The sequence below is a fragment of the Oryctolagus cuniculus genome, chromosome 16, assembly GCF_964237555.1.
Source record: "Oryctolagus cuniculus chromosome 16, mOryCun1.1, whole genome shotgun sequence".
NCBI classification, from domain to species: Eukaryota; Metazoa; Chordata; class Mammalia; order Lagomorpha; family Leporidae; genus Oryctolagus; species Oryctolagus cuniculus.
In genome coordinates, this window is record NC_091447.1 from 66164840 (window position 1) to 66185160 (window position 20321).

Genomic DNA, 20321 nt, shown 5'->3' on the forward strand with positions numbered 1-20321 from the left:
CCTTAACACTGTAAACAATAAGCATCATAATGCTGCACACTGGAATCTTACAGAATCTTAGAGCGTGACTTTTTTTTTTTTTGACAGGCAGAGTTAGACAGAGAGAGAGAGACAGAGAGAAAGATCTTCCTTTTCCATTGGTTCACCCCAAAAATGGACGCTACAGCTGGTGCTCTGCGCCGATCCGAAACCAGGAATCAGGTGCTTCTCCTGGTCTCCCATGCAGGTGCAGGGCCCAAGGACTGGGCCATCCTCCACTGCCCTCCTGGGCCACAGCAGAGAGCTGACTGGAAGAGGAGCAACCGGGACAGAATCCAGTGCCCCAACCGGGACTAGAACCCGGGGGTGCCGGCACCGCAGGTGGGGGATTAGCCTAGTGAGCCGTAGCGCCAGCCCTAGAGCTGTCTTAAAGTCCAGCATATGTAGACATTTCATTTCTAGGCATTTTATTTTTATTAGATTTATTTATTTATTTATTTTGAAAGGTAGTTATAGGCAGTGAGAGGGAGAGACAGAAAGGTCTTCCTTCCATTGATTCATTTCACAAATGGCTGCAATGGCCGGAGCTGCACCGATCTGAAGCCAGGAGCTTCTTCCCAGTCTCCCACGAGAGTGCAGGGGCCCGAGGACTTGAGCCATCTTCCACTGCTTTCCCAGGCCATGGCAGAGAGCTGGATCGGAAGAAGAGCCCCCAGGAATAGAACTGGTGCCCATATGGGATGCCGGCGCTGAAGGGGAGGATTAACCCACTGTGCCATGGCGCCCTCCCCCCAGGCATTTTAAATGTGAGGGTTTCTCTGCAGCTTTGAACTGCCCAGGGGCACTGCCCAGCAGCTGTTGGGGAGCAGCGGTGGGAGCACTGAACATTCAGACAGAAAGGAAGATGTTTTGAGGACAAACATCAGTCATGGCAGTAGAAGTGGAAACTGGTGGAATCCATGTTGTGGCGTGGGAGGTTAGACGCTGCCTGTGACGCCAGCATCCTATGATGGGAGCCAGTTCAAGTCCTGGCTATTTTTTAAAAACATATATTTATTTGAAAGAGTTATATATAGAGAGAGGTCTTCCATCCTCTGGTTCACTCCTCAGTTGGCCACAACAGCCAGAGCTGTGCCGATTTGAAGCCAGGAGCTTCCTCCGGGTCTCCCATGTGGGTGCAGGGGTCCAAGCACTTGGGCCATCTTCTACTGCTTTCCCAGGCCACAGCAGAGGGCTGGATTGGAAATGGAGCTGCCAGGGCTTGAACCGGTGCCCATATGGGATGCCAGCGCTTTAGGCCAGGGCATTAACCTGCTGCGCCACAGTGCCTGCCCCGTGACTTGCTATTCTAATTAAGGACAGCCTTTATATTTGTATCCTTATGTTTTTCCTCCAGTCTGTGGTGGAAACATTGTGGCTGAGTATTGACAACAAGGATAGGATTGGGTAGGGTGGTGCCTGGTTGTGGGGACGATGAGATGAGGAAGAGCCTTGTTTGTCATGGGGCAGTGGATCACCGCTTGGGAAGGGAACCTCCTGGATGCTTGGTGTGGGATGTCAGATGTCCGTGAGTGGAGCTTGGTGCCGGCCGGGTGAGCTGGTTTTATTTGAGAGGGAGAGATAGACAGAGAGCTTCCATCTCTGGTTCACTCCCCAAATGGCTGCAACAGCCGGGACTGGGCCAGGCCGGAGCCAAGAGCCTCATCTGGGTCTTGCGCGTGGGTGCAGGGGCCCAGGCGGGTGGGCTGTCTTCTGCTGCTTTCCCAGGGGCTGCGCTAGCAGGGAGCCGGATGGGAAGCAGAGCAGCTGGGACTCAAACTGGCACCCACATGGGAGGCTGGCGTTGCCGCGGCAGTTTAACCCATTGTGCCCCAGCGCTGTGGGTGGGAGAAAGGGCGTCCCTTCCAGTGGGAGCAGCATTGCAGTGGGGGGGCCAGGCAGGCTGGGAAGGTCTGAGGAATGGGGAGGAGGCCAGGTGGTGGGAGCCGGGAGCTCGTTAAAGGGATATTTCAGCAAGTGCATGTGAAATGGAAATAAAAGATGGTGCCTGTTTTCTGTGAATTTTTGATGTGCCCCATGCATATGTGTGCACCTGGGGCTAAAACAGGAAGGGTGTTAGAGACCACAGTGGGCGCTGTGAGCACTTGGGGGCCGAAGGGGCGCTAGGAACAGCTGTGTTGCTTAGTGTGTCCCTCCCTCGGGTGGCTATGGCTGCTGTAGCTGAGGGAGCACAGGCAGGGACAGACCAGGGCCTCAAGGGCGTGGACTGACATGGACTGACTCACTCCAGAGGGTGGCTAAGCTTCAGAGTGACACTGGGACTGTGCGACCCCTCTGTTGCCAGCTCTGGTTGCCAATACAGGCTTGTGCAGCCCGCCTTGCTGTTGGCTCCTTGTCCCTCCTGGGGCCGGTTCTTCACGTCTCCAGTCTGCCGAGTCATACTGTCCCCCACTCCATGGGGACACGGGGTTAATGAGGCTCTGTGCCTTGGCGAGAGCAGGTAGTGTGCTTCGTGTCCCCTGGGACCACCCCTGAGCCTCTCCTGTGTGTCTGCCCTGCCTTGTCGGCACCGTGCTGCCTTGGCTGAGGCCACTTCTTTTTTTTTTTTTTTTTTTTTTTTTTTTGGACAGGCAGAGTGGACAGTGAGAGAGAGAGAGACAGAGAGAAAGGTCTTCCTTTGCCGTTGGTTCACCCTCCAATGGCCGCCGCGGCCAGCGCGCTGCGGCCGGCGCACCGCGCTGATCCGGTGGCAGGAGCCAGGAACCAGGTGCTTTTCCTGGTCTCCCATGGGGTGCAGGGCCCAAGCACCTGGGCCATCCTCCACTGCACTCCCTGGCCACAGCAGAGGGCTGGCCTGGAAGAGGGGCAACCGGGACAGAATCCGGCGCCCCGACCGGGACTAGAACCCGGTGTGCCGGCGCCGCTAGGCGGAGGATTAGCCTAGTGAGCCGCGGCGCCGGCCTGGCTGAGGCCACTTCTGTCCCTTACTGAGCAGCCCATGGGGCACGTTTGCCTTCTGATCCTTCAAGGCTCAGGTGGCGCTTTTGGCTTTCAGGCCTTGCCATCTCTGTCACTACCACGCGGCTCTGCCCTTGCAGGAAAGAGCCGCGGTAGGCAGTATGTACTTGCGCACTGGGCGGGGCTGTGTCCCAGCAGGACTTTCTGTGCCAGAGCAGGTGGCCATGGCGGTAGTGTGCCAACCCCCAGATCAGAAGATGTGACCTTTGTCTTGCGCATCCTGCCCTAGCTGGCCAGCATGTTACAGCAGCGTGATGTCTGGGCTTTCTTGGGATGTTCTACTTGGCCCTGCCTCAGTTCCCCCCGTAGACAGTTTGGTACCAGTTGTCAGGCCCTTCAGCAGTGAGGGTCCAGGTGACCTTTGTGAAGGGCGTGGGACGCTCAGTTTGCGCAGGACCCAGTAGACCCAAGAGAGGGGCAGGGAGAAAGTAGACAGTATTTTGGGGTCCAGCTTGAGCTTTGTCATGTCCCCAGGACCAGGCTGAAGCTGAAGTGCCAGATATTTGCGTGTAGCCCTGGGTGCAGAGTTCCTGAGGCAGCACAAGTGTTAGCACAGATGGTGGAAGGCCTGGGCCCGTGGAAGGGACAGCAGGCCCCAGGGGTACCTCACAGAGCCCAGGCTTCCCTGACAGGTGCCAGCCACCCCAGAGATACCTGGGCAACCCCAGCGTCTCCAAGGAACTGGGCTCCCCAGACAAGCGGTCCTCCTCGGCCCTTGCCTCCTCCCCTCCAGTTAAAAGGGAGCTGACAGCGTCTGCTCGAGTTGGAGAGGATAAAGTGGCAACAAAGGAACTCTGCTGCACAAAGCAACAGTGACTTGATTTCATGCAGATCACCATGGCCACCACCTGCTGCGAGGGATCCGCCCCCAAACTGTGTGTATGTGTGTGTGTGTGTGTCTGTGTGTGTGTGTGTGTAAGTGGAGTACCCAGGTGCAGGGTCAAAGCCAAACCATAATGATTTATCGAGGGAGCGGAAGAGTCTCTCATGAGTTGGTAATTGTGTACTTAAGGGTTACTTGATACTGTTTTAAATGTATGGGTTGGAAATAAAAACAGTAAAAGCTCCCTGAACCCTGCCAGTTCAGGGTAGATGGCAAAACAGTCCACATGGTCTATCAGTGGAAAGCGTTACAGTTTATTCTCAGCCAGTGCTCCTCATTCTAAGAGTGAGGAGTGTTATCTGCTTGGTGTTGGCTCCTTCTGAATTCCACACTGAGTGTGTGGAGGGCCCCTCACGTGCAGTGCTCAGTCATCCCTGCGCGTGCATTCCAGTGTCCCGAGCACAGCTGTGTGGCAGACACTGTCCTAGGTGCTTGACGGGAAAGCAGGCCTCAGGCAGGCAGCCACGTCCCCTTGTCCTCGCGACGCTGGTGTCGTCGCTGGGTGAGAAGGTCCGCAGAGACAGGGCAGCTGCATCGTGTGGCGTGTGGTGTGTGGTGTGTGGGAAGGGGCCAGGGTGTGGAGGAGAAGGAACAGGGTAGGAGGAGGGCTGGAGGCCTGGAGGGGACAGGGCAGCAGCTGAGCGCACACACTCACAGCTGCCATTGGGACTGGGCACCCATGGGTACTGGTTAAGTTTTTGGGTGAACAGTGCTGTGTGTGGTAGTTCGGTTTAGGGACACGTTCAACTTGGGGTGCAGGTTGGAGAACTGACTTTGAATTGCCACAGATGCTGAGATTTTGTTTAAAACACAAATGTCCCCAGTGGGAGGGTACCTGTTGTTGGAGGCAAATGAAGTTGGTGATGGGTTGGGTTGGTGGGTAGGTGCCGCTGGGTCAGACCTCTGGGGCCAGAAGGGGCCAGGGCTTCCACTCTGAGTGAACGTGGAGTCTGATTCAGAGGCGGCCTTCCCAGGGGGGTGGGGTGGGGGCGGGGGGTAGTGTGAGAAGTGTTCACAGGCTGGATGTATTTGATGGCAGAACCAGCAGCATTGCCTAATGGACTGGATGGTCAGGGGAGTCCCGAGAGGGCCACGGCAGGTTTTAAGTCGGGCGTTTGAGAGAGTGGATTTGCCACAGGCTGCATGGGGGAGTCGTGGTGCAGTGTGGACATCTGAAATGGCCTTGAAACCTCTTGCGTGTGCCCTGTATGTTGAGATGTGACCTTTCTTCATGCAGTTACCCTTGAGGAAGACACAGGGTACTGGGGGCTGGCGCTGTGGTGTGGCAGGTGAAGCCACCGTCTGCAGTGCTGGCATTCCATGAGTGAGTTCTGGTCCTGGCTGTTCTGCTTCCAGTCCAGCTCGCTGGTACTGTGCCTGGGAAAGCAGAAGATGCCACCTGAGGGGATGCAGATGGTGTTCCAGGCTCCTGGCTCCCGTCTGGCCCAGCCCTAGCTGTTGGGGCCATTTGGGGAGCAAACCAGTGGGTGGAAGATCTCTCTCTGTAGCTCTGCCTTTCAAATAAATAAATAAATCTTTTAAAAAGGAAAAGGGAGTAGGGTGCTGGGATCCTGTTGAATCATTTCTCCTCCCGTGGTCGGTAGTTTGTGTTTGATCTGCCTGTGTTCCTAATTTGCGTGATCGCTGTTTTATGGTAAATCTCGACACGGGTAGGGTAAAGCCTCCAGACTCCTTCCTGTTCTTGCTAGTCGAGCGCTTTTGTGTTTCCTGGTAAGTTTTGGAACGAGCTTGTGTTTTCTGCAGAGAGTCTGCTGAGTGTTCTGCCTGAGATTGCGGTGAACCTGCAGATGGATCTGGGAGAGAGCTGACGCCTGCTGGCCCATAAGCCAGGCGCGTCTCTCCGTTGCTTATGTTTTCTTCCATTTCTCTCAGCGATGTTTTATTGCGGCGTATCTATGCTAAGGATGTCATGAGTGTGTCTTTGTGAGACTCTGGTTGCTTGTTGCTGCTGGGTTTCCACGGCGTGGGTGCCCCTGACTTAGACTAGGGCGACATCCCGGTACCTGTCAGCAGTTGGAAGCCATCCCGAGTCAGAAATGCGTTTAATGCACTTAATTCACATCCTGGTTAGCAACACAGCGAGCGCGCTACTGCGGCGTCCGCATTACTCTCCCTGGTTATTCCCCTTGTGATGGGGGGGTGGCCGACAGGGAGCTGCGGCACTGCTGCTGCCCAGTGTGCCAGGAGAACATCAGACGCACATTGCCAGCCCGAGGAGAGATGTGTACCCAAACTCTGAGGTACAGTTTCTACTTACTATGTGTCACCTTTGCACGGTCATAAAGTTGAAGAACTGTCAGACTGCCATAAGCTGGGGACCATCTGTGTTGACCTGGATCTCGGCAACAGCGCAGGTGCTTGGGCTGTGTGGTTGCAGAGGCTCCCACCTCCGGGGCAGAGTGGCCTCAGCTCGGTAGGTGTGGAATAATCAGGGTTCTCGGTGCCTGTTGGGTTTCCCAGCCCAACTGGGGCCAAAACCGTCCTTCCCTGGGAGCCAGCCCTGGCCGTGTCTGCAGCCAGCTCTGGGCCTCACTTAGAGGTCACCATGCACCCCCCAGTGCCCAGGGTCTTTCTACAGAGCTCACTGGTGTGTGCTCTCATCTGTACTTTGCAAGTTCCCTTGTGAGTGTTTCTCGCCGTCCGCAAGCTGGGATTGCTGTGGATCCAGTTTAAAAATAATGGTCTCATAGCAGAGCAGGCTCCTTCCTGGTAATCCTGTTGGTGCAAGAGCGACAAGAGGTGATGTGGACAGTATTTGGCGACTTGCAGTGGACAGATCTGCCTGGGAGTCGGCCAGCTCACTGGGTTCAGCCTCTGGCTCACAGCCCTGGACATTGGACGTCTGACGTCACAGATTAGGAGTGAAGTCCGTGACCTTGGGAGAGTTCCTGAACATTCTTGAGCTTTTCCTTTTACCATTTTTATTTTTAAATATTTATTTGAAAGGCAGAGTTATAGAGAGGCAGAGAGCAAGAGAGAGCGAGAGAGGTCTTCCATCCACTGGTTAACTCTCCAGATGGCTGCAATGGCAGGAGCTGAGCTGATCAGGAGCCAGGAGCTTCTTACAGGTCTCCCAAGTGGGTGCAGGGGCTCAAGCACTTGGGCCATCTTATACTGTTTTCCCAGGCCATAGCAGGGAGCTGGATCAGAAGTGGAGCAGCCAGGACTTGAACCAGGGCCCATATGGGATGCCGGCACTACAGGCAGAGGATTAACCTACTGAGCCACAGTGCCAGCTCCAAAGACTGACTTCTTTTTTATGCCCCGAAGATTTACTTTATTTGAAAGGCAGAGCTACAGAGAAGGAAAGAGAGATTCCGTCTGCTGGTTCACTCTCTAAATGCTGGCAACAGGCAGGGCTGGGTTAGGCAAAGGCCAGGCATCAGGAACTCCATGCGGCTCTCCCATGTGGGTGACAGGGACTCAGGTACTTGGGCTGTCATCCGCTGCCTTTCTAGGTGCGCCGGCAGTGAAGCTGGATCAGGTGGAGGGCGCGACTCAAGTCGGCGCTCTGAAGCTGGGTGCCGGCGTGGCAAGTGGCAGCTCCTGCTGCGCCGCAGCACCCACCTCTGGCCGTGGTCTTCCTGACCGTACAGCAGGCGGCCCTTCTGGGCAGTGTCCTGCAGAGGTGGTCCTTGGGGTTAGGTAGAGCTGCCTTGATCCTGTTCCCGGGCGTATCACAGCCTCAGTCCCTGAGAGCAAACCCAGTGCTGCCTGGAATGGCGAGTGCTTTCGCAGGGGTCCAGCGTCTTTGAACTCGGGGCTGTCTGTGTAGACTTCACTGCGTGAGCATCCCCAGTCCTGCCGATGTGCGTGCTGGGAGGCAGCAGTGGTGGCTCAAGTCCTTGGTTCTCTGTGCTCAGGTTGGACACCACACTGGGCTCCAGGCTCCTGCTTTGGCCTGATTCCACCCTGGCTGTTTTGGGCATTTGGAGAGTGAACCAGTCGATGGATACTCACTCTTGTTTAGTCTCTCTGTCTCTGCTTTTCAAATAGAATGAAAAACATAAGTAAATAAAGATTTTTAAAAATGTCCTTACTCTTGTCTCTGTTGTAGAAGGCATTGCCCTGTTGGAAGTCTGAAATCTCACTGCGCAGTTTCAGGGGATGGAGACATTCCAGACCGCCGCTGTGTTCCAGAAGCCTCCCTGGGAAACTCAGTGTTTCTCTTTCTGTCATTCGGTTTAGGTTGTTGGGTGCGTTGACGCAAGCTGCCTTTCGCGCGAGTAGCCGCAGCCATGACCGAGTGGTAGGAGCAGCATCCTGGACCTTGAAGCAGGTGAGTGCTGGGGCTGAGGCCTGTGGAGTGAAGGCTCCGCCTCCTGCAGCCGCAAGTCAGCTCTTGGACGCGTGAAGCCAAGTGCTTCCTCGATAGCCGATGGCCAGCCTGGAGCAGATGGGGAGCAGGTCCCTGTGGGGTTGCAAGCCCAGCCCTGAAGAGGATGAGGATCCGGGCGATGATCCTGGCCAGGTGGCCTTTGCCCTGTGCCCATCCCGTGATTTCCCAATGCTGGCCCAAACAGAACTTTCCCTTGGTCACTGCACAGCACACGGCCCCATGTGGAAGCTCAGGGCTGGTGCCCCTTGCCTTGTCCTGTGCGTTTGGGGGGCAGCTGAGCCGGCCCTCCTTGCGCCGAGCTCTGCAGTGAGGACCCTGCCAAGGTCTATGTGAACCCAGCAGGACAGAGCCTGGCACGTGTGTGGGGTTTTCTGTGACTTGGGCCCAGGGACGCCTGCCTGGGGAACACTGTAGGACTGAGCAGGGTCTCTTGGTGACCTCGTGGGTCAGCTGCTTTGTCCCACTGAGGGAGGGTGATGTGGCTCAGAGTTGGCGGGCACGTGTCCAGGGGCTCAGCCCCCATCTGACAGCATCCTGATGACTCCATGTTGTGAGATTTGGCTGCTCTGGCTTGCCTGCTGTGGCATTTGCAGTCTGTGACAACTGGTGAATTATTTTTATGGGGTTTCAGCTTTTACCTGCCCATGCATGGCAAGAAAATACGGCACTGTCAAGTGCTTCTGGTGTCAGCAAAACATTCCTGAATGTTCTGCTAATGAGACCAGATCTTCCTGTTGGTCATTTTGTTCTGTTTTCAGAAAAATTGAGATATACTTTGTACATTCAAAAAGTAATTCAGTGGGGGTTCAGAGATTGTGCAGTTACCACCATTATTTAATTTCATACACTTTCATCACTCTGGAAGAAACCCTGTATCTGTCAGTAATTTGTGCTCATTTTGCCCTGCCCTGGCCCCTGGCGGCCCCCCACTCCTCTGCTTCCTGTCTCTGTGGATTGGGGTGGTCTCTACATTTCCTACCCGTGAAGTCACATACTGGCTTTTCCCACTCAGCATCAGGTTTTCCAGGTTCTTCATTTTGTAGCAGTGTCAGTGCCTGGGTCCTGTTCGTGGCAGAGTAATGCGCCCTGCATGGCGGTCCTCAGTGTGTGTATCCGTTCATCTGTCCACAGACGTTTGGTTGGTTTCTACTTTTTGGCTGTTGTGAACAGTGTGTGTGTGTGTGTGTGTGTGTGTGTTTTAAGGTTTATTTCTTTGAAAGAGTTTACAGAGAGAGAGAAGGGGGGGGGAGAGAGAGAGAGAGATCTTCCATCCACTGGTTCCCTCTCCTAGTAGCCACAGCAGTTGGAGCTGGGCCAGGCCATCTGGGTCTGCCGCATGGGTGGCAGGGACCCAAGCTGCCTTCCCAGGGTGCATTAGCAGAAAGCTGGGCTGGACGTGGAGTAGCCAGGACTTGAACCAGTGCTTTGATGTGGGATGGGGGCGTCCCAGACGGTGGCTTCACCTGCTTTCCACAACACTGGCCCCTGTGTGTCACTCTGAAATGGTTTCAGGAGCGTCCAGACTGCCTGCCCAGGTGGCCGGGCACTATTTTACGTTTTCCTGGCCCTGTACTGGGCTCCCAGGGTTCTTGGGAGGTAAGGGTAGACTCGAGGTCTGTGGGTTTCGTGGAGATTGGGGTTGGCAGTGTGCCTAGCGCCCACTTCCTGGTGCGGGTGCCAGTGTGCCACCACTGCCATTTGGGCGTGTCAGACATGACAGAGGCAGGAGGAGGACCGGGGGCTCGGAGTCCTGCAGCCACAGTTGTCCTGGTGTTTGTGCTGTGGCGTTCACTGCTGCTGAGGGAGAAGCCCCTGCAGCCCAGGGGCCTGGGGTGGAGGTGTGGCCTGCCCCTCACCCGGCTTCCCAGGGCGCTGTCTGAGGGCAGTGGGACGTGCTCAAGGTTCTCCAGGTCCCACGCCTGGCACCTGTGCCTCTGTGGGTCCCTTCCCTAACTCGGAAGTACAGGTCCTGAGCAGCAAGTTGTGAGTGAGTGAGTGGGGAAAGCTCTTGTCCTCGCCAGCAGGCCGCAGGGAAGGCACAGCCGTAGCAGGAGGAGCACCAAGTTAGGGGGTTCAGAAAGGAACTTCCAGAGGCCTGTTGTCCCCACACTCTGCATGCCGGGGTTTTAAGGCTTATAGATAGGTGGGGTGTAAGTCAGCCCAGCATGTTGATTGATTGCAGGTTTGGGCCTCCTCTTGGCTATTTCCTGGTCAGCACTAGCCGACACCTGCTCTCGGCCTCTCTTCACCTGGGGCCTTCCCATTCCTGGCCCCAGGACTGAGTGGGCACAGAGGCGGAGCGGGGCGGGAGGAGGGCTGGCTCCCTGTGAGGCAGGTGAACAGTCCACACAGCGCCCGCTGCGTGCCTTCATGTTCCTGAGCAAGTGAGTCAGGCTCTGCTCCGGCTAGTGGGCGGGCAGGGACACTGCTTGTCCCACAGGTCCGTGCTAGCCCGTGTGCTAGGGTTAGGATCAAAACTGGGCGTGGCTGTAGGAAGTCAAGCCAGTGGCCTGTGGCCCGAGTGTGAGTGCGGCTGAGTCTGACGGTAGCACTCAGGCACGCTGGAGCTTCACTGGGCCCTCTCTGAGCCCTTGGTCAGACCAGAGGTGGGCACGGTTGCGGTCATGGGATTGGGCTCTGCTGTAGTTCCTTTTGGGATTCCCGACTCCTTGGAGTGGGGTTGACGGTAGCCAGCAACACTGCCTGTGCGTTGGCCCTTCACTCTGGCCGTTCTAGCTCTAGAAACGGAGCCCAGAGGGAGGGTGGCGAGGAGCCGCTCTGCGCAGTGCTCAGACAGCAAGGCGGGAGCGGCGCACACGTGTTGTCCGGGTGGAGCTGGGGTCCCAGCGGCGGGAGGAGGCGAGGAAGTCTTCGTGAGCCATGTGGTGGGATGAGTGGGCCAATGGCAAGCGGAAAACAAGACAAAGACGAGATGCTGAAACAGCCGTGGGGTGCTGGCATCGGTGTGTGCCTGTGCATTATTCCTGTTTTTAAACTGGCAGCAGAAGTGAAGCAGAGCACAGGGTGACTCCAGGAAGCGGGGTGGAGGTGGCGCTGGGGTTCCCTGGGCCTCCTCTGAGTGTTCCTTTAGTTCTTTCTTTAAAATTTATTTATCTGAAAGAGTTACACAGAGAAAGGAGAGGCAGAAACAGAGAGAGAGGTCTTGCATCCACTGGTTCACTCCCCAGTTGGCTGCAATAGCCGGAGCTGCACCAATCCGAAGCCAGGAAGCAGGAGCTTCCTCCAGGTCTCCCATGCAGGTGCAGAATCCCAAGCACTTGAACCATCTTCCACTGCTTTCCCAGCAGAGAGCTGGATCGGAAGTAGAGCATCTGGGACTTGAACTGGCGCCCATGTGGGAGGCTGGCACTGCAGGCGGGAGCTTTACCTGCTACGCCGCAGCACCGGCCTCCCTTTGTTTCTTTTATTTTTTACTTACTTATTTTCATTTGGAAGGTAGACAGAAATCTTCTATCCTGTGGTTCGTTTCCCCAATGCACGCTCAGCTTGGCTGGGCCAGGCCAAAGCCTTTCAGGTTTCCCACATGGTGACAGCAGCTCAAGTACTTGAGCCATCACCTGCTGCCTCCCAGGGAGCACACTGACAAGAAACTGGGTCAGAAGTGAAGTGACGGTCTCAAACCAGGCTCTCCCGTATGGAATGTGTATGTCCCAAGTCCCGACTTAACCCCAGTGTCAGATACCTGCCCCAGAGCGTTCCTGTCCTTGGAGCTCCATGTGCTCGTTGTATGTCCACGATCACTGGCAGAAGCAGGCCAGGTGGTGGTGATGGTGGAACTTCTCACAGATTCAGGGGCAGAGCGAAGTATGTGGGCCTGGGTGCCCGTTGAGGGGGCTCAGTTGGTGGCTTACCCTCTCAGGGAGGGTTCGTTTCCCGTGACTTCAAAGCCCAGTGAGCAGTTGGACTGTGAATCTGTTAGTGAGAGAAACCCTAAGGGCAAACAGAAGTTTAGAAAAACAAACCTTAGCCTGTTTCTTGGGATTCACAGTTTTGGTTTCAGGATAACAGTGCCATTATTATTCCAGTCGGGTGTTGCAGGAGGAGACAAGGAGTTAATGTTTCTAAGAAAGGAAAATGCAGACATAAAGTCACAGCGCCTAAGTAAAGCATTTAATTCTAAATCTGTGTTGGGAGTGTCGCGATTGTGTAAGGTGCTACCTGGGTTGTGTCAGAAGGACCCAGTGGGCCCCTTGGCCAAGGCTGGGATAGGTGGGGGTGAGCTCGCTCAACCCGTCCCTGCGCCGAAGTGTTCAGAACCCATGGGCAGGAAAGGAAAGACTCGGCCGTGCCTTGTGGAGACTGTCCGAGGGAAATGGCGAGCATTTGCACGTGCCCAGTGGACACGTGGTTAAGTTGTTGACGGTGTCGTGGTGCTCGCTGGTTGTGTGGACACAGACTGACTCCTTCATTCGTGAGCACCAGCACGAGGCCAGCAGGGGTGGGCGAGGAGCAGCAGGTGGAAGGCACGAGGCTGGTCCGAGAGACTGGGACCTGGGCTCGTGCTGCGTGCCACCCGTCTTCCCATTCTCTTCACATCTGTGGGCATGTTTGAAATGTTCCCTACTGAAAAGTGTAATCCCAGCGTGTGACCACGTAAGCACTTGTCCTCGTATAGAGAATGAAGTGTTGTTTTTTTTTTTTTTTTTTTTTTTCTGGCAGGCAGTTAGAGAGAGAGAAAGGTGTTTCCATTGGTTCACCCACCAAATGGCCGCTAAGGCCAGTGTGCTGTGTTGATCCAAAGCCAGGAGCCAGGTGCTTCCTCCTGGTCTCCCATGCGGGTTCAGGGCCCAAGCACTTGGGCCATCCTCCACTGCCTTCCAGGACACAGCAGAGAGCTGGACTGGAAGAGGAGCAACCGGGACAGAACCGGTGCCCCAACTGGGACTAGAACCTGGGGTGCCGGTGCCGCAGGTGGAGGATTAGCCTAGTGAGCCGCGGCGCCGGCCAGAATGAAGTATTTTTAAAACATGCAATCTTATAGGTGATCAATAGGATAGTTTTCATTTTTGACAAGAATATATAACTATGCATGAAGGATAAATACTAGATGTATAAGCAAATTTCAAAAATAAAAAAATATAAAAGTTTAATCTCAGCTGCTCCGCTTCTGATCCAGCTTCCTGCTGATGTGCCTGGGAAGGTAGCGGATGATGACGTAAGTACGTGGGCTCCTGCTACCCGCCTGGGGACCCGAATGGAGTGCCAGGCTCCTGGCTTCAGTCTGGCCTAGTCCAGGTTGTTGTTGGGGCCATTTGGGGAGTGAATCAGCAGCTGGAAGATATCTCTCTGTTTTACCCTCCAGGCCAGGGCTCTAACCCGCCGCGCCACAGTGCCGGCCCCTAAAATAAAGTTTAAAAATTGGCATTGAGGGGCCGGCACCATGGCTCACTGGTTAATCCTCCGCCTGCATCCCCGGCATCCCATATGAGCTCTCTGCTGTGGCCCGGGAAGGCAGTGGAGTATGGCCCAAGTGCTTGGGCTCTGCACCCACACAGGAGACCAGGAGACGCACCTGGCTCCTGGCTTTGAATCAGCATAGCTCCAGCCGTAGCGGCCATTTGCAGGGTGAACCAACGGAAGGAAGACTTTTCTCTCTGTCTCTCTCTCTGTGTCTCTCTCTCTCTCTCTCTTACTGTCTGTCAAATAAAAAAAAAAAAAAATTGGGGTTGGGGCACGTATTCGGCACAGCAGTTAAGTTGCCCCTCGAGATCACCACAGCCCGTGCTGGATGCCCGAGTTCAGGTCCCCCCGCCACTGCAGCGTTCCTGCCCGTGCACCCTGGGGGGCAGCAGTGCGTGCTCAAGTACCGCGTCCCTGCCGCTGCGTGGGAGTCCCCGATGGAGTTCTGGGCTCCTGCCTGCAGCTGGCCCAGCCTCGGCTGTTGCGGTCTTCTGGGGAATGAACGAACACACGGGAGATCTCTGTCTCTGTGCTTCTCAAGTAAACAAAATAAAAAATTGGGTTGGCCCAGCCTGTACCTCAGGGAGCCTCACGGCGTAGATCGTGCAGGCAGGGAGCCGGGCAGTTTGCCCGAGTTGGGGTCTGGGCTGCTTGCAGGCGGTTTCAGTTGAAGCAGAAAGCCTCCAGCAGAGGGGCCGTGGCCTGTGGCTGAACCTGCTGGGCAGCCTCGCGTTGCGACACTCGCCGTGTCTGTGCTAACCGTGCCACGTGCTTATGCTTCAGGGCGCCTTTGGAGAGTGTCAGCCGCAAGCCTGGGATGCACCCATTCCGCAGGTGAGGAAGCTGAGGCACATGAAGGCGGGCCGGCCTCTGGAATTCTGAGGTGCCTGGCAGTGATGGCGACAGTGGTGTCCGACGGAGCCCCCACAGCGGGAGCGCCCCCGCCAGAGGTGCTGCTGCGTGCCCGCGCTCGTCGTGTTCTGTCGGAAGTTAGGGTTTTCTTTTCTTCTGTCTTTTTTCTTTAAATTTGAAAGGCAGAGTTACAGAGAGAGAAATAGATCTTCCATCTGCTGGTTCACTCCCCAGATGGCTGCAATGGCCAGGGCTGCCCAGGTCAGAGCCAGGAGCTTCTTTGGGGTCTCCCACGTGGGTGCAGGGGCCTAAGCACTTAGGTCGCCCTGCAGTCTTTCCCAGGCTGTTAGCAGGGAGCTGGATCGGAAGTGGAGCGGCTGGGACTGAAACTGGCACCCATGCGGGATGCTGGTGTCACCGGCGGCGTAACCCGCTATGCTACAATGCTGGCCTCCAGAGAGCTTTCTTGATCATAGACCAATCCCACCTCGCTGCTGGCATCATCTGTCCACAGTGGTTGTGACCAGTCAGGGGTGGATGGATAAAGTAGGCGGCTACTCAGTTCTCAGTGGAACTTCATTTCATGAAAAGTAGTCCTTACAGGTTGTGACCTACAGGGCCAGTTAACGAGGTGGAGGGACGGTCCCCTTGTCTCATGGGCCTGTGCTGTGCCTGTCATCCTTCCAGCCCCATGTTGTTCTGCTCTGAGTGGGACGTGTGACCCCAGGGCTGTCAGCGCTGGCCCTTTGCAGAGAGGTAAGCAGGAGTTTGGATGAGTGGCAGAAGAAAACACTGGAGTTGAGGTCTGAGGCACATCCCCGGCAGTGTGTTAGTGTGTGATGCAGTGTGCATGGGACCTGTGACAAGGCCTTGCTTCCATCATGCTCTGGGTGGTGGCCTGTGTGACTCCAACCCCCTGAGACCTGTTCTCTTTCTGTCTGGGCTCCTCATCAGTGTGTGGTCCCAGGCGTCCTGTGTCGTGACGCTGAGGTGCTGGCCACTGACTGGGAGGTTTTTATTTTTTATTTTTTATTTTTTTAGATTTATTTTATTTATTTGAAAGACTGAGTTACAGAGAGAGAGAGAGAGGTCTTCCATCTGCTGGTTCACTCCCCAGATGGCCGCAACGGCCAGAGCTGCGCCGATCTGAAGCCAGGAGCTCCATCTGGGTCTCTCACGCGGGTGCAGGGGCCCAAGGATTTGGGCCATATTTCACTGCTTTCCCAGGCCATAGCAGAGAGCTGGATCGGAAGTGGAGCAGCCGGGACTAGAACCAGCTCCCCTATGGGACGCCGGTGTTTCAGGCCAAGACCCGCTGCGCCACAGTGCCAGCCCCTGAGAGAAGGTTTTTACTTCCTCTCTGTATGGCCTCCTAGTCGGTAGGAGAACAGCACGTGGAAGGGAGGCTGCCAGCCGGGGGCTCTGGGGACCGAGTTCTGTGCTCTTGGGGTTGGGGTAACCCTGCTGTCCTGTTTGGCATCTCTGGATGGACTTGTGGCTGTTACGATTAGAATTTTTTTTAACCCCCCATGCCTCTTTAAAAAAAAAAAAAAAAAAAAAAAAAAGGCCAGCGCCGCGGCTCACTAGGCTAATCCTCCACCTGTGGCGCTGGCACCCCGGGTTCTAGTCCCGGTCAGGGTGCTGGTTCTGTCCCGGTTGCTCCTCTTCCAGTCCAGCTCTCTGCTGTGGCCCGGGAAGGCAGTGGAGGATGGCCTAAGTCCTTGGGCCCTGCACCCTCATGGGAGACCAGGAGAAGCACCTGGCTCCTGGCTTCGCATTGGTGCAGCGCGCTGGCCGTAGCGGCCATTTGTGGGGTGAACCAATGGAAAAGGAAGATCTTTCTCTCTGTCTCTCTCTCTCACTGTCTAACTCTGCCTGTCCAAAAATAGATAGATAAATAAATAAATAAATAAAGTGAAATTCACCTAATGTAAATTTCACCATTTTAAGTGTTTTACATTGCAGAATTCAATGGTATTTAACACATCACCCTATTGTGCAGCCGTCGCTTCTAGCTCCAGCTCCAGAATGTTTGCAGCACCCTGTCTGTCTGTTCTGTGGCTGTAACAGGACGCCCGAGAGTGGGTAATCTGTGAAGCACAGAGTTTGTTTTGGCTCACTCACAGTTCTGGGGGCTGGGAAGTCCAGGAGCGCGGTGATGGCGTCTGCCGGGGGTTTCTGGAGGTAGGCGTGAGCGCCCCTTTCGTCAGTCCACTCTCACACAGGGGTTCTGCAGCTCTTCTGTGACAGAGGGGCGGACTGTGTGCCATCCTGCTCACCTGCCACTGGCAGAGGGAGAGGGCCCATTGTTTCCCCGGCCCCTAAGGCCTCCTGCGGTCACTTGGGCTGCAGAGTCCCATTCAGAAGCCCCCAGGCACTGGCTGCCTCCATCGCCACCTGCCCTAGAAACTGGGTGTCTCCGTCAGGGGTGCTGTGGGCCGTGTACCCCTCCCGGCCTCTCCCCCCTTTCTTCCACCGGAGACTCAGGCTCAGCGACCACAGAAAGGCCGCTGTGGAGTGGACCATACTGGCCTAGCCTGGCCTCCAGGTACCCTAGCCCTAGGCCGAGGGAAGCCCCACCCCCCACCTGCCTAGGTGCCGTGTGCCCCTCCTCCAGCTGTCCAGCCCTGCATGCCCCTTGGTGCCAGTCACTGTCCTTGTGTGGTGTTGCCCCCTTTCTCCTGGGGCTGCTCGGGGCACCCTTCCCTCTCTCTCTCTCTCTCTCTGCTCACACTCCCTGGGGTGTTTCTTCGCTGATTGTTGAATGTGATGTTAAAGAGTGGAAAATGAGTCCATGCATTTTTATTAAAAATGATTCCTGAATAAAACAAAAACAGTTCACTGTTAAGACAACTGACTCACCCCCATGAGAATGGCACTGATTCATTCATAAGTGTGGTTCCCCCATGACCTCGAGTTACCGTTTCTTGAAAAGTATTTATTTAGAAGGAAAAGTGGCAGAGAGAGGGAGAGAGAGATCTTTCGTTGTCTGGTTCACTCCTCAGATATCTCCCAACAGCCACAGCGGGGTCAGGCCTAACCCAGGAGCCTAGAGCTCCAAGGGTCTCCCACCTGGGTGACAAACATCCACATACTTGAGCCTTCACCTCCGGCCCCCCAGGGTATACATTCAAAGGAAGCTGCATTAGAAGCGGAGCTGGTACTGAAACCCCTGCACTTCTATGTGGGACGTTGGTATCCCAAGAAACTGCTGTGCCAAATGCCAGTCCCATAAGAAGATTTTCACTCTGGGGCTGGCGTTGTGGAATAGCAGTTAGGGCCACTGCCTGCGACATCCATATCCCATGTGGGTGCCAATTTGAGTCCCGGCTGTTCCACTTCCAATCCAGCTCCCTGCTGTGGTCTGGGAAAGCAGTGGAAGATGGCCCAAGTGCTTGGGCCCCTGCATCCACGTGGGAGTCCTGGAAGAAGGTTCTGGATCCTGGCTTCAGACTGGTCCAGTTATAGCCATTTCTTCTCCCTCTGTACCTCTCCTTTGTATATATTTTAAGATGTACTTATTTACTTGAAAGGCAGAGGTACAGAGAGAAGGGGGGTGGAGAGATAGACAAAGAGAGAAATCTTCCACCCACTGATCCAATCTCCAAATGGCCGCAGTGGCTGTAGCTGGACTGGGCTGGAGCCAGGAACGAGGAGCTTCTTCCAGGTCTCCCATGTGGGTGGCAGGGGCCCAAGCACTTGGGCCATCTTCTGCTGCTTTCCCAGGCACATTAACAAGGAGCTGGATCAGAAATGGTGCAACCAGGATTTGAACCAGTGTCCACATGGGATGCTAGTGCCACATGCCACAGCGCAGGCCCCATAAGTAAAATACTTAAAAATCTTTTCATTTTGATGCAGTTTAAAAAGAGTCATTTTTTTTTCTTTCCTTGTAAAGTGTTCTTTCAGTTCTTATGGCCAAATCCAAGGCCATGAAGTTGTACCCCTGTTTTCCTCTAATGTTTGTTTTTTTTTTAAAGATTTTATTTGAGAAGTTGAGCTATAGAGAGAGGGAGAGATAGAAAGAAAGGTCTTCTGTCTGCTAGTTCACAACACAAACGAATGCAACGGCCAGGACTGGGCTGATCCGAAGCCAGGAGCCAGGAGCTTCTTCCGGGTCTCACATGCGGGTGCAGGGGCACAAGGACTTGGGCCATCTTCCACTGCTTTCCCAGGCCATAGCAGAGAGCTGGATCGGAACATGATGGGACTCGAACTGGCACCCATATGGGCTTCAGGCCAGGGCGTTAACCCACTGCGTCACAGCGCCGTAGTGTTTTTTAAATAGATATTGCTCTAAATATTTCAGTATTTGGTCTATTTTGAGGTAATTTTCATATAAGCCTAAGGGTTTAGTTGTGTGTTTTTTTTTTTTTTTTTTTTTTTTTGACAGGCAGAGTGGACAGTGAGAGAGAGAGAGACAGAGAGAAAGGTCTTCCTTTGCCGTTGGTTCACCCTCCAATGGCCGCCGCGGCCGGCGCGCTGCGGCCAGCGCACCGCGCTGATCCAATGGCAGGAGCCAGGAGCCAGGTGCTTCTCCTGGTCTCCCATGGGGTGCAGGGCCCAAGCACCTGGGCCATCCTCCACTGCACTCCCTGGCCACAGCAGAGAGCTGGCCTGGAAGAGGGGCAACCGGGACAGAATCCGGCGCCCCGACCGGGACTAGAACCCGGTGTGCCGGCGCCGCTAGGCGGAGGATTAGCCTAGTGAGCCGCGGCGCCGGCCTTTTTTTTTTTTTTTTTTTTTTTTGACAGGCAGAGTGGACAGTGAGAGAGACAGAGACAGAGAGAAAGGTCTTCCTTTGCCGTTGGTTCACCCTCCAATGGCCGTCGCGGCAGGCGCATTGTGCTGATCCGAAACCAGGAGCCAGGTACTTATCCTGGTCTCCCATGCGGGTGCAGGGCCCAAGCACGTGGGCCATCCTCCACTGCACTCCCGGGCCACAGCAGAGAGCTGGCCTGGAAGAGGGGCGATCGGGACTAGAACCCGGTATGCCAGCGCCACAAGGTGGAGGATTAGCCTAGTGAGCCATGGCGCCGGCCTTAGTTGGGTTTTTGATCAACAGTTCCGGCTCATTTAGCCAGGAAAGGGGGCGGCAGGTGTGTGCTGGGCATTCTGAAAGTGCGGTGTGTGATCTGCGTGGCAGCTGCGTGTCCCTCAGCTCTGGTGTACCGAGCGTGGTGCCCGCATGAGGACGGAAACACAGAGACGAGCACTGAACAGATGTCAGGTGACACTGAGACAGGAAGGCCAGCTGGGGCGCGAGACGCGTGCTGTGGGAACGTGTGTGCGGGGCAGGTGCGTTGTCACTGTGTACACTGCCCCTGAGTTCTGCGGGGAGGGGGACGTCCTTCAGGCAGGTCAGGCGCGCAGGTCCTGAGGGCCTGCACTGGTCAGCCAAGATGTCAGTGAGAATGAGAGCAGGGTGGTGGTTGTGTTGGGGACAGAGGCTGCCAAAGATGGGGTGGGGGGTTTCTCTCCCAGCTCCTAAGGCTGTGCAGTGCTGCAGGCTTTCCAGCCCAAAGGGCTGCATCGAGACCAGACACTTGTGTCTTGGGAGTCCTTTTGGAAGTAGGTTTTCTGGGACTCACGTTGCCCCAGGACACTAGAGAGAGGGACTTGACCGAGAGAGCCTGGGCAGGGCCTGCAGCCCGAGGCAGCGCCATGTTGCCGGGCGCCGGACGACGTGGCGAGGGGCACGCTTGGTCCCCTCACTCTCATCACCGGCTCAGCGTTGCCTCCAGGAGCCAACATGGCTTCTTTGGCCCTTCCTGAAACTTTCTGTGTGAAGCCTCCCTTGTCGTTTCC

At 55.5% G+C, this 20321-nt stretch overlaps 1 protein-coding gene across 12 annotated transcripts in view; it reads left to right on the top strand.

Annotated features, from left to right (window-relative positions):
* The window catches only part of GATAD2A (GATA zinc finger domain containing 2A), a 95173-nt gene that overhangs the window by 33117 nt on the left and 41735 nt on the right, over nt 1–20321 (top strand). For all 12 annotated transcript variants that reach the window (XM_051828214.2, XM_051828219.2, XM_070059075.1 and 9 more), the window contains one exon: nt 8090–8180. The gene's annotated coding sequence lies outside the window, so the exon portion shown is untranslated. Of the gene's footprint in view, nt 1–8089; nt 8181–20321 lie in introns of those variants that run through there.